Genomic DNA, 13,496 nt, shown 5'->3' with positions numbered 1-13,496 from the left:
CCCTTCCACCAGCTCAGGGTACTGGGTATCCAGAGAACAACTGGTTTTGCCGCTAAAGACAGGCAAAGAAGGCATTAAGCACCTCAGCCTTTTCCTCATGTCTTGTAACTAAGTTTCCCCCCACATCCAGTAAAGGATGGAGATTCTCCTTAGTCCTCCTTTTTGTGTTGATGTATTTGTAAAAACGTTTTTTGTTATCTTTAATGGCAGTAGTCAGATTGAGCTCCAGATGAGCTTTGGCCTCTCTAAGTTTGTCCCTGCACAGCCTTGCAACATCCTTATAGTCCTCCTGAGTGGCCTGCCCTCTTTTGCAAAGATTATAAACCCTCGTTTTTCTCCTAAGATCAAGCCACAACTCTCTGTTCAGCCAGGCCAGTCTTCTTCCGCACCGGCTTGTCTTTGGGCACGTGGGGACAGACCGCTCCTGAGCCATTAAGATTTCCTTCTTGAAGAGTGCCCAGCCTTCCTGGACTCCTCTGCCCTTCAGAACCACCTCCCAAGGGACTCTGCCAACCAGTGTCCTGAACAGCTCAAAGTCAGCCCTCCGGAAGTCCAAGACAGCTGTTTTACTGATCCCCTTCCTGACTTTGCCCAGAATAGAGAACTCTACCATTTTGTGGTTACTCTGCCCAAGACAGTTTCCGACCACCACATCTCCCACCAGTCCTTCTCTGTTTGTGAACAGAAGGTCTAGCGGGGCACCTCCCCTGGTAGGCTCTCTAACCAGCTGCATCAGGAAGCTATCTTCCACGCTCTCCAGAAACCTCCTAGACTGCTTTCTCTGGGCTGTGTTGTGCTTCCAGGATATGTCTGGGAAGTTGAAGTCCCCCACGAGCATAAGCGCTGACGATTTCGCAAGTTCTGCCAGCTGCCTGTAAAACTCCTCATCTGTCTCCTCATTCTGGTTTGGCGGTCTATAACAGACCCCCACCAGGATGCTTGCCTTGTTGGCCTTCCCGCTGATCCTAACCCATAGGGACTCAACCGTATCATTCCCAGCCTCAAGTTCCACAACATCAAAACACTCTCTAATATAGAGAGCCACACCACCACCCCTTCTGTGCTGCCTGTCCCTTCTGAAGAGCCCATAGCCAGACATTGCACCACTCCAGTCATGAGAGTTGTCCCACCACGTTTCCATGATGGCAACCAAGTCATAGCCTGCCTGCTGCACGATGGCTTCCAGCTCCTCTTGTTTGTTACTCATGCTGAGTGCATTAGTGTAGATGCACTTCAGTTGGGCCATTGCCTTCTCCCCTGGCCTTGCCATTGTTCCCCCTGGCACACCTCTAACAAGCCTTATTTCAGCCCCGTCCCCCTTCTTACCTAGTTTAAAGCCCTCTCAATGAGCCCTGCCAGCTCTTGGGCTAGGATCCGTTTTCCCCTTAGAGATAGGTGGGACCTGTCTGCAGCCATCAGGCCGGGTGCTGAGTAAAGCGCCCCATGGTCAAAAAAAACAAATTTACTGTGTTGGCACCAGCCCCTGAGCCACGTGTTTATCAGGTGGGCTTTCCGTGTCCTCTCTGTACCCCTCTCTGCCACTGTAGGGATGGACGAAAACACCACCTGTACTCCTGCTCCATCCACTAACCGTCCCAGTCCCCTAAAGTCCCGTTTGATAGCCTTCAGGCTTCTCTCTTCAATATCATCACTGCCAGCCTGGACTATCAAAAGAGGATAGTAATCAGAGGGGCGAGCCAGGTTGGGAAGCTTTCTGGCAACATCCCTGACCCTGGCCCCTGGGAGGCAGCAGACTTCCCTACGGGTAGGGTCAGGCCGACAAATACGGCCTTCTGTTCCCCTGAGAAAGGAGTCGCCTACAACAATTACCCTTCTATCTTTCTTGGAGGCAGTCTTGAAGCGTGGAGTCGACTTCCTCGCCCGAGGCATCCTCCTGGATACACTTTCTACCTCATCTTCACCCACCGGTCTCTCAAGCTCCAGGGCCTCAAATCTGTTGTGTAAGGGCACCTGGGAAGGTGGGGCCGGAAGGGGGGGGTGTTACCTGCGAGGTCGAGCAGGGACCTGTCTCCATTCCTCCTCAACTCCTAGGTCCCCTCCCTCTGCCCGCCAGTGACAGGGCAGGGGGTCCACCCCCATTTGGGGTGTCTCACCCTGGTACCTCTCCTTCAGGCCTTGCAGAGAGTTGCTCCACCAGTCTATCTCCTGCTCACACTCCCTGATGGCCCTCGACCTCTCCACCTCCTCCCGGAGCTCTCTCACCAGGCGGACCAGGTCATCCACCTGCTCGCACCTCACACACACAGTATCTCTGCCTCCCTCAGATGGCAGCAACAGGCTCAGACACTCCCTGCATCCAGAGACCTGAACTGCCGCATTTTTGAGCACGCAGTCAGTCTGGGTGGTTACAGACTTTCTAGAGAGAGAGCTTTCTGCGTAGTGTAGACCATTGCGGCCTAGCTAGTGGTAGACAGCCGTTAGATGAATTGTTCTTATGGGTGGGGTGGAATGCTCTGCCCTGCCTGAGTGCACCCTGCCCACGCGCACTGTCTCGCAAACTGCCGCGCCCCGCCCTTCTGACGCACCACGCCCTGTTTGCCCGTCCTGTTCACCACACTCCTGGTCGCTCGCGCTCCCTAGGGGCTGCTTTTGAACGTCAGGGTAGAAGGGCGTTGCTGGCTCCGCCTACACCTTGTCAGCCTCCCTCGCAAGGGCTGCTGGGTCCTGGCAGCTCCCTCGGCTGCCTCAAGTGGCCTCGATGCTGGAAAAAAAGCCCTGCCTGCCTCGATCCCCCGCTCCGCTGCAGAACGTGTCTGCCCCGGAGCTGATCGCCTCGGCGAGTCCTGAGTATATATCCCTGAGTCCTGAGTATATATATCCCAAGGTCCTGAGGGTATTGGCTGATGTAGTTGCCAAGCCACTCTCCATCATATTTAAAAATCATGGCAGTCAGGCAAAGTGCCCGGTGACTGGAAAAAGGGAAACATCCCTCACATTTTTAAAAAGTGTTAGAAAGGAGGACCTGGGGAATTACAGACTAGTGAGCCTCAACTCTGTGCCTGGCAAGATCATGGAACAGAGCCTCCTGGAGGCAATGTAAAGGCACATGCAAGGCAAAGAGGTGATCTGAGACAGCCAGCATGGCTTCACCAAGGGCAAATCATGCTTGACCAGTCTGGTGGCCTTCTACGATGGAGTGACTGTATCAGTCAACAAGGGAAGACCAAACATTGTCATCTACTTAGGCTTCTGCAAGGCATTTGACACAGTCCCACACAATATCCTAATCTCTAAATAGGAAAGATATGGATTTGAAGGGTGCACCATCCAGTGCATAAGGAATTGGCTCGACAGCCACACCCAAAGAGTAGCAGTCAATAGTTCTATGTCCAGGTGGAGGCTGCTGATGAGCGGTGTCTGTCTTGGGACCAACCAGTGCCTTTCAGTATCTTTATCCATGACATGGACTATGGGATTGAGTGCACTCTCAGCAAGTTTGAAGATGACACCAAGCGGAGTGGTGCAGTTGATAACAAGGAAGGAAGAGACGCCATTCAAAGGGACCCAGACAGGCTGAAGAAGTGGGCCCATGTGAACTGCATGAGGTTCAATAAGTCTAAGTATGGGGTGCTGCACCTGGGTCGGGCCAATCTGAGACAGGAGTACAGACTGGGAGAAGAATTCACTGAGAGCAGCCCTGAGGAGAAAAACTAAGGGCTTCTTGTGGACAAAAAGCTCAACGTGAGCCAGCAGTGAGTGCCTGCAGACCAGAAGGCCATCTGTGTCCTGGGCTGCATCAAAAAAAGGCGTGACAGGCAAGGTCAAGGGAGGTAATTGTCTACCTCTATTCTGCCCTCATGAGGCTCCACCTGGAGTACTGAGTCCAAGTTTGGAGGTCCCAGCACAAGAAAGATGTGGACCTGTTAGAGCGAGTCTGGAGGAGGGCATGAGGATGATCAAGGGACTGGAATACCTCTCCTATGAAGAAAAGTGGAGAGAGATGGGGATGTTCAGCCTGGAAAAGAGAAGGCTCCAGGGAGACCTCATTGCACCCTTTCAATACTTAAAGGGGTCTAGTAAAAAGGATGGAGTGGGACTCTTTACTCAGGTAGATAATGATAGAACAAGGGGTAATGGTCTTAAACTAAAAGAGGATAGATTTAGATTAGACATTAGGAAGAAATTCTTCACTGTAAGGGTAGTGAGGCACTGGAACAGGTTGCCAGGAGAAGTTGTGGATGCCCCATCCCGGAGGTGTTCAAGTCCAGTTTACATGGGACCTTGGCCAACCTGATCTAGCAGGTGGCATTCCTGCCCCTGGCAGGGCGGTTGGAGTTAGATGATCTTTTAGGTCCCTTCCAACCCAAGCCATTCTGTGATTCTTTGATTCTGTGATCTTACATTGTACCAAACATCTACCCTGGCTGGTTACTTGGACAACTCTTTCAATATTACTGACTGTACTGACCATATCTTTCCTGACTACATGGAAGACTTAAAAAACTCAGTTCATCTGTAGATACTGCTTTTTGTGTCTTCATGTTGACATCCTATCAAATATATCAACAAATACTAGGTCCAAGTTCCACCCAGAAATCAAAGTTTGAGAGGAAGAAGAATGAACAATTACAATATATACAATCATATTCTCAGCATTAAATACTTTTCCTGAAATTCCAAACAGGTTTAAAATATAGTTTTCATCAAACACAACTGTTAATATAATTAATATACTGTTGGGCTTATGGCACAGGATTGGGTGACAACAGTAACAAAATTGGCACATGGAAGGATTATGAACTATTTGCTCTGTTTTATCTGTTGTTACTGGCAATATATCAACGGCCTAGAAAAGAATTAGTAGAAAATAAGGAACAATTATTTATAATAGGAGGAAATGTTAATTACATGTATCAAGAACTCTGCTTTGCCAAGAAATTACTGGTGACTAGAGTGAACGCTAAAGTCCTGTGCCAGGCATAATATAACATTTCTTAGAAATTAGGTAATTAGCACACTTAGCAGCACTGATAAAATCAGTATTCTTACTAACACATCAGCAGAAACCACTGGTCATAGAGATGAGAAGCAAAAGGGTTAAGAATTTGCTAGGCTGTGTATACTTGTAATATTAAGCATACATTTTCCAGATGTTCTTTTGGTTAATGTGTCACATTTCACTATTCTGGGCATATGGTGTTCTTTAGGAGTCTTATCATAACCAGCATAATGAAAACAAATGAATGCATCAGTGCTTAACTTATTTGGATAGATAAATTATAAAACACAACCTCCTAAGCCATCAGTGCAGTGACTGCAATGCTTGCCTTGTGGACTCATCATGACCAAAGCTAAGGTTTCTTTTGTGTTTTCCCATAGGTCCTTGATAATGTAGTCCCTTTATATGGTAATTTAAGCATCATTATAATTGAAAACGTAGTTGAAAATTCCAGTATATACCAATATTAAGGCAAAATTTTATATATCAAATGCAGAGGTTCATGCTTCACTTCTGGACTCAAGCATCCTTTTTAGAACTTTGAAATATACTGTAGGAAAGGAAGGAAGGAAGGAAGGAAGGAAGAGAGAGAGAGAAAGAGAGAAAGAGAGAAAGAGAGAGAAAGAGTGAAAGAGAGAAAAAGAGAAAAAGAGAAAGAAAGAGAAAGAGAAAAAGAAAGAAAGAAAGAAAGAAAGAAAGAAAGAAAGAAAGAAAGAAAGAAAGAAAGAAAGAAAGAAAAAGAACGAAAAAAGAAAGAAAGAAAGAAAGAAAGAAAGAAAGAAAGAAAGAAAGAAAGAAAGAAAGAAAGAAAGAAAGAAAGAAGGAAAGAAAGGAAGAAGGAAAGAAAGAAAGAAATTTTGATGGGTGTTCAACATCTGTCAACTTCAAACCAGGTTCTGGTTGTAGTGCTGTGTCATTATCAACTATTAATATTTCTTTTATATATATATATATAAAGAAATGTAGAAACTTGGCACCAGTTTTGCATTATAGCTGTGTACATTCTGCAGTATTTTTTTCCTGACCTTTAGAGGATTCATCTTTCTTTATATGAGACTTCTCTGAGTAAAAAAACCTTCTAAGTGATGTTTGACCTGAATACCCCCAAATGAACTTTGCTTAAGGAAATTAAATTTAAACCTGAAAAGTTTCTAAATATTTACTTTGAAGGCAATATGGTCTAATGACCAGGTCACTGTACTTGAAGCAGAAAATGTAACATCAATTTCTGGATCAGTTACTGACCTTCTTTGTGACTCCAAGCAATGTAATTTACTTCTTGCAACTTCAAGCAGGAATCTAAATCTGTGACTAAATGCCTCTCTGTCTTTTTTTTCTATTTTATTAATTTGTACTAAACAGATAGACTTTTAAAGCCTGGAGTAAAATACAGCATGCATGAACATTAAGATTTTTAACTGATTTTTTGTTGTGATAGAAGTCTGCTTGGATCACTGTCTTTCTCACCTACACAATCTAATATTGTTAATTTTATCAGTGTTACAAGGAAGACACTCTGATGCAAGCTTCCTACAGAGCACTATCTAAGGATGTGGAGGAAGAGTTTCTCAAAACATGAAATGTGAAGTGATGAGTTATTAAATGGCTAATAGCTACTAAGCTAAACATTTCAATGCAGTAAAAAAAATTCCAGAAATGCAAATGCAGTGAAAACTTGAACATTAATTTAATGTCTTCATGAGGATGAACAGCTTTAAAATAAAAAAAAAAAAGGCAAGCAGAAGAGGTTTTTTGGTTGCTTGCTTGCTTGCTAGCTTTGTGTTTGGTTCGTTGGTGGATTGATGTTGGTGGATTGTTTTATATAGATATAGATATAGATATAGATGATTAGATAGATACAGATATAGATGATTAGATAGATATAGATATAGATATAGATATAGATGATATAGATATAGATATAGATATAGATATAGATATAGATATAGATATAGATAGATATATACTCACGCTGTTGAGCCAGAGGTCTGAGAACCACTTATTACTCTAGAAAAATGAAATAGTTTAAGGTAGTTTATCAAACTGTTATGAATATTTTAGGAAAACATGACTCCTAGACAGAATGAGCATTTTGAAAGATTTCAGTTTCCTACAAAAACAAAAAGAGAAGATGAAACTTTTGAATCATTTACAAGAGATATGAGACTGTTTTGAAGTTTTATGGAATCCCCAATTGATGAGTAAATTTTGGTAAGAATCAGAGGCCCAAAATGGAGAATGGCATTGCTAAAAGAATGTTGCTTTAACTTAAATGAAAAAAACTACAATATGCCAAACAAACTAACAGACATTAGTTGGCAGAATAGTTTCCATGTTTTTCCTCTAGATCCTCTGGGACCTTCTTTCAAGATCTTTAGAGAATTCTGGGAAGTCTCCTAGGCACACTGGAGTGACTGACGTTGCTCGGAAAGGGTAGCTACTCCAGACTTTCTTCTACCAGCTCTAGCAGTTTCTAAAAACCTCTCAGCTATTTCTGGTCAAAACATGCCTACATCTTTTATCTTCAACTGCTTCCTGATTCAGGAGTGTCATTCAGCTAGTGCTAGGAAGAGACCCATGTAACTGTCTGGCCCTCAGTACAACTCCCAGAACAGAAATTTGTGAAGGTAGAGCAGAAGGAATTTGAGCAGAAGGAAGTTGGTAACTGAAAGCAGTATGTTAATGGTATCTATCACTGCCTCAACACTATCTAGACCAGCTGCCTGTGGCACAGCAGAGGATTTAACCCAGACAGAGCTCTGGAGAGAGATCATAGCCTCTGGGGAGAGATCATGTTCCAGACTTCAGGTTGGCATTGTGGGAGAGGAGACTATTTCATTGCCTGCAGGAGCTGTGTGGGGGTCGATGAGTCTAATCTCCACATCAAGGAGATATGTGGCAAAGAAAGCAGACCACACAGCATCTGGGAAGATGAAAATGAGTTTAACAGGATCTTCACAGAGACCTGACAAAGATGGACAACCCCAATTGTACCGGAGTGGCAGCTCAATTACATTCTACTGAGTTAGAAATGGAGAAAGTGGAGGAAGTTGGAAGGAAGATAGACAGTCTGGAAGAATTGGAAGAATGGGCCAACAGGAACTTGGAGAGGACAAATGCCAAATCCTGCAGCTGGGAAGAATCCCTTGATCCAATCTGGGCTTACTGGTATACTGACATAGTGGAAGGGAAGAGCTTTGTGGAAAAGGATGGGGGGGGGTGGGGAGTGGGGTTGATAGAAGCAATGAACATGAACCAGCAGTATGCTCTGGCATCAAAGGTAAACAGCATTCTGAGCTATATCATCAGGAATGATTATTTGCTTTTACTTGGCGTTTTTTAGACAGTGTCCAGAATAGTGCAGTGCGTCCATTTTCCCCACACACATCCCATCCAATACAAGAAAGACACCCATGAACTGGAGTGAAGGCCACTGAGATGATCAGGGACTGGAACATTTGCCCTGAGGAGAGGCTAAGAGTAGGTCTTGTTCAGCCTTGGGGAGAGAGGGCTTTGGAGGAGACCTCATATCAGTCTGGCAAAGCTACAAAGAAGTAACTGAACAGATGGCATCAGGCTTTTCACAGTGTACAGCAGGAGGACAAAAGAAAATGGATATAAATCGAAATGAGTTCAGTCTGGATATATGAAAAAGTTTTTCCCCCAGATGGACAGTCAAATAGCAGAACAGATTGGCCAGGGAGTTTTGGCAATCTTCATCCTTGGATACTTTTAAGACCCAATTGGGCAACCTGGTCTGAGCTTACAGCTGACCCTGCTTTGAGCATAAGGTTAGACTAGATAGCACCTTTGAGATTCTTTCCTTAAACTTTTGCACATAATTGGAAAAAGCTTCACAGCAAAGAAATATATTTTTAAGCAAGCTATAAAGAAAAAGTAGACTGGTCATCAGAGTCAAATGATAGCTTCTAAAAGATTCTTCTCCTTCAGGATGTATGAGCATAAGTCAAAAACTTTTTTTTTTTTCCAGTAACTGCAAGACTGATGAGATCCAGATCCTTTCATCTTCATCTTCCATGTTCATAGAGATGCTCTCACCTCCCTAATACAATGGCACTTTTCAGTTTCTAATCTACTCTTAAGTGCAGTCTTCCAGCAGAGGAACAAGCTCACCATCAGAAAGGAAGGGAGAGCAGGGTCCCTAACTCTACCCCTTAAGAAAAACATTCATTGCTATTGAGCTGTTACTGACACTCACCATTTGTGTTTGTTTTGCTAAGAGAAGGTCAAAGATACTGACTTTGCCTGACTTTGAACTTCATCTCAACCCTATGATATATGACACTAGAACCCGAGGGAAAGAACCCTCTATCTACAGAATGCTTCTTCCCATTTTAGGAAGAACTTGGTAACTCTCTTTGTACTTAGGTCAAGCTACTCTGATTTCTAACATGATTTCATGTTTTAGTTCCCAAAAGATTTGAGATTTTTGAAGATTCCTGAAAGTGTTTTAGTGCTATGCTTTCGACTGAGTAAAATTATTTGTTCACACTGTGGTATAGTTTTGCTTTGTCCATAGGCAAAGTAGTCAAAGGACATTAAAAACCATTCATACAAACAATTATACATTTAGAACACCAGTCCCATTTGCTAATAGCAGTGAGAAAATATAGACGACTTAGCCAGCTACAATTATGTTACATGAGGTAGCCATGTAAAAGGCTTTCACAGGGTTGAAGAAAAAGTAACTCTGCATGTTTCATCTGAGTCCAGTTACTGTAATTTAGCCTGGTGTACATGCAACAAAGATGATGAGAAATGTGAATAAACATTTTACAGAATACCCTAATGGTACTGTGGTAAAGAACAGATTCATGGAAATTGGGTAATTTTTCTTCACTCTGAAAATGGGAGTGACTCATTTCCAAGGAGGGATTAATAATCATAAAGGTTTTAATTTTTTTGTCCTTTTATGAGAAGATAAATTGTCTCTGCTTGTCATTCTTGCATGAGGATGAAAAAAGCAATCACAGGCCTTTTGGATGAGGAAATTCCCCTTGGTAGATGTCTGTAGTCATCTACAGCTTGTGCTCTATGTACTTTTCCCCTTTCCTGTCATCTGCTTCCCTACAATTCAACAGTTGTTATGAAGATGAAAAGATAATATTTAGTAAAGCATCAGCTTTACATCAAAAGAAACATAAGTCTTATATTCTCCTTTTCTGGTTTATGGTTATATCTTGTCTTCTGTTGAGAAATATTTTTACAGGCATTTTAAGTAAGTCCAACCCTAGTGTCATAGAAAAAAAAAAAAAAAAAAAGCATTCAGTAGCATCAGACATACTTTTGATATTGGTTACCTGTAGAATTTTTGCCTTACATGAATTTATTCTTGAATATTGACATTTTTGGTGCAGAAACCCCAATTGCTTTGGGTCCTGGGTAAACCAACTTTCTTCATTTGTTTCATATTTTCTATAAAAGCCGATGGACCAAATGTGGTTCACAAAGTGTTTTCTTAAACAATACATAAAAGTCCTTACTTTCAACAAAAAGGTGGAAAGTACACCATATGAAAAGTAAACATGTAATGGTGCTTTTGAACTAAGAGTCCTTTCATATTAAAGACCTTTCACATCTGTTTCTATCTTTCTTATTGAAATTGGTAGAAGAATTGAGGCTCAGTCTTGTGATTGGCTTGGAAAATTGCAATGAAGTAGCTCCACTTTACACAAGGCATGTGAGACTCACTGGCTCATAGAAAGTTTGCAACATCTTGAAGTGACAGGTCATTAAGGCAGAAGGATAAACGACATTTTTTAGATGTCAGTGAATCACTAAGTCAGAGGACTTTGGAGAAACCATGCCTTATGAGACAGACCTGATAGGTAAAATGCACTTCTTACTGCTGAACAGAAATGGTGGAAATGCATTTATTAAGGCTGATCCTGAGTAATAGTCTTGGATTTGGGGAAAGGTGTATTTTTTATTGTTCGTCTGTTATGAGTACTTTCGCAAGACTTATTCCTTGGGACTGAAAGATTTAAAGAGAGATGCATTTCAATTATTTATAGCACCTGAATTAAAAATAGTCACTGGAAAAGTAACTTTTACTGATTCATTTTGAGATCTCTGCTGTCATCAGTAGTTTTCCCCTAAACACATCTGCATTGAATTTGAAAAAAAAAAAAATGGCAAAGACTAAAGGAGACACCTTCAACTCATGTCAATCTTCCATGTGCTGTTGGATTATTTACACTTTTATGGACACAGGCAATACAATGGCCTCATTGACCTCAAGCAAAGATCTCTAACAAAGATCTCTGGTAATACAACTAGACAAAATAATTTTTAAAATGGGAATGGTGGTGTTGAGTTTGTTTTTACAGTGGGTTTGCCAAGTGATGCAAATGCAAATTGGAATTCCTCGTTCTGTATTAACAAGAGCCAGAGCACAACATTAGTCTTTGATGCCCTTCTAAATGTTTTTTTCATGTTGTGTATACAATAATACTGATCTTTTGGTAAGCAAATGACATGCCTTTCTTGATCAAATTTCAAGTTCTTACAGTATAATTCAGGTGTTAAAATCCTTTAATCTAGTAAACCAAAGACATTTTTTTATCGAGCTTTGAGATTGTGTTAATGAGAGTGATTTCACAAAATTCCACCAAGCACTCACATAAATGATTAAGTTCAACTACAGTGGAGTAGGCACAACTCATATGAAATCAATTAAGTTCTACTGATTACACCAGGGTTTCATTTATCCTTTGTGTTTGCATGGTTACTGTGTGTGTGTTTTTCAATTAATTTGCTAATAAATGTTTTATATGACAATGGTCAAATAAGGATGATTATTGAGCTATGTGTAGAATAGCTTCTTTTACCATGGAAAAACTGCTATTCAGTCATCCTCCTGATGGTATTTTTGTCCCTGAAATCAGGCAGTTCTACTGGCTGGGAAATCCTAGGCTTTCAATAGCCAGAACAGCATGTGTTAAAGAAAACGGTGAGGTAAAGAAACATGCAAGGGCACATCTAGCCTACCTAAGCAAGGCTGAAAGTTCAGACATATATTGGCATATTAAGTAACTGAAGTAGTTTAATCCACATGTAGCAACAGCTTCCATTTGTACATGGTGCTAAACCTTGAATTTCATTAATTACAGCAGTCAAAAATGTTTAAAGACCTACTCTTATACACTTTTTATGTCTTACATTACATCTTTTATGTTCTGAAAAATATTAAAGCAAGAATTTCCCGAGTCTTGGAAAAACAAACAAACAAACAAACAAAACCTGATAGTTGTTAATGCAGAATGTAAAGAATCAGTGATGCTGAGATGGGCTGAGAAATAACACTTGTTCACTTTGTACTCATGAAAAAAGGTAAAGCCATAGGAAACAATCAAGATCCCTGTTCTAACAGAGCTCCAAGGCCAAATAAACTTTTAACTTATTTTGTACCCATGTAAAACAAGTGTTATTGGCTTCTCATCTGCTTTTATCCTAAAACGGTTAAGACTGGGAAGGAACAATGAAGTTGAGATGACATGATTTATTCAACATGTATTAAGAACTACAATCTCTATTTCAACAGAAGTTTTCAGGAAGGAGAGCCCCAGATCAGAAAATTTCACCTTAAAAAAATGTTTTACATCTTGGAGCAACTTTACCTTGTCTTCAAAATGTACAAAACTGGTGGATCACAATCTCCATCAGTACATTAGATCTGAAGACAGACAATTTATTCAATTTCATTTTATATGTCAACTGAGAGGGACTTTCTATAATATAGCACATATTGCAAACAGAACTGTGTTGCCTTACCCTAACAGTACAAAACAGTTCTGGCTCACAGGAATGACAGAAAATTTTCAGAGGAATGGTGTTAAACGTATCTTTTTCAGTCTTAAAAAGTCATATCAAAAGGTGTGTTCCAAGTATTTTAACCCTTCAGACAAATTATTTTGTTTGCAATTTCAATTAACTGATGATCAAAGTTCTCTACATCAATTGCTTCACATTGAAAATTAGTGAGACTGAAACTCTTAAGTCAGATACCAGTGTAAATCATAGCAGCTAGATTTGTCAGAAAAACAGATATTGGTCAATAGTTACACACAGGTACAAACTCCAGACATGAACAGGAAGATGAGCATTTTATTTTTATTAGATAGCCTGAAACACAAACCTGACAATCTAATTAGTTATCATGATTTTCAGCTCATTGTGCCAAAGTTCTCTGTGCCCCTGCCAGCACAAAAGTCTTTCAACAGAACAGGAAAAAAGAAAAAAAAAAAAAAAAAAAAAAAGGATTAAAAACAGGCATTTCCTGTCAATCACCAGAAGAAATAAAAGAAGGCTGAATAGAAGCATCCAAGCTAGAATACAGCCAAAACATTCAGGAAAATACCCCTACTCTTCTGCAGAGTTCAGTGTGATTTTTAATAAACATGCTCAGTTTCAAATTTTATAGGAAAATTTGATCATCCAAAGTAGTGGTGGGTCAGTGATTCATTACAGACTTATGTGAACAGATACAACCAGCTAAATCACCATTTCATGTACT

Source organism: Cygnus olor, chromosome 2, assembly GCF_009769625.2.
Source record: "Cygnus olor isolate bCygOlo1 chromosome 2, bCygOlo1.pri.v2, whole genome shotgun sequence".
In the NCBI taxonomy this organism is placed as follows: Eukaryota; Metazoa; Chordata; class Aves; order Anseriformes; family Anatidae; genus Cygnus; species Cygnus olor.
This window is presented reverse-complemented; position numbering follows the sequence as displayed.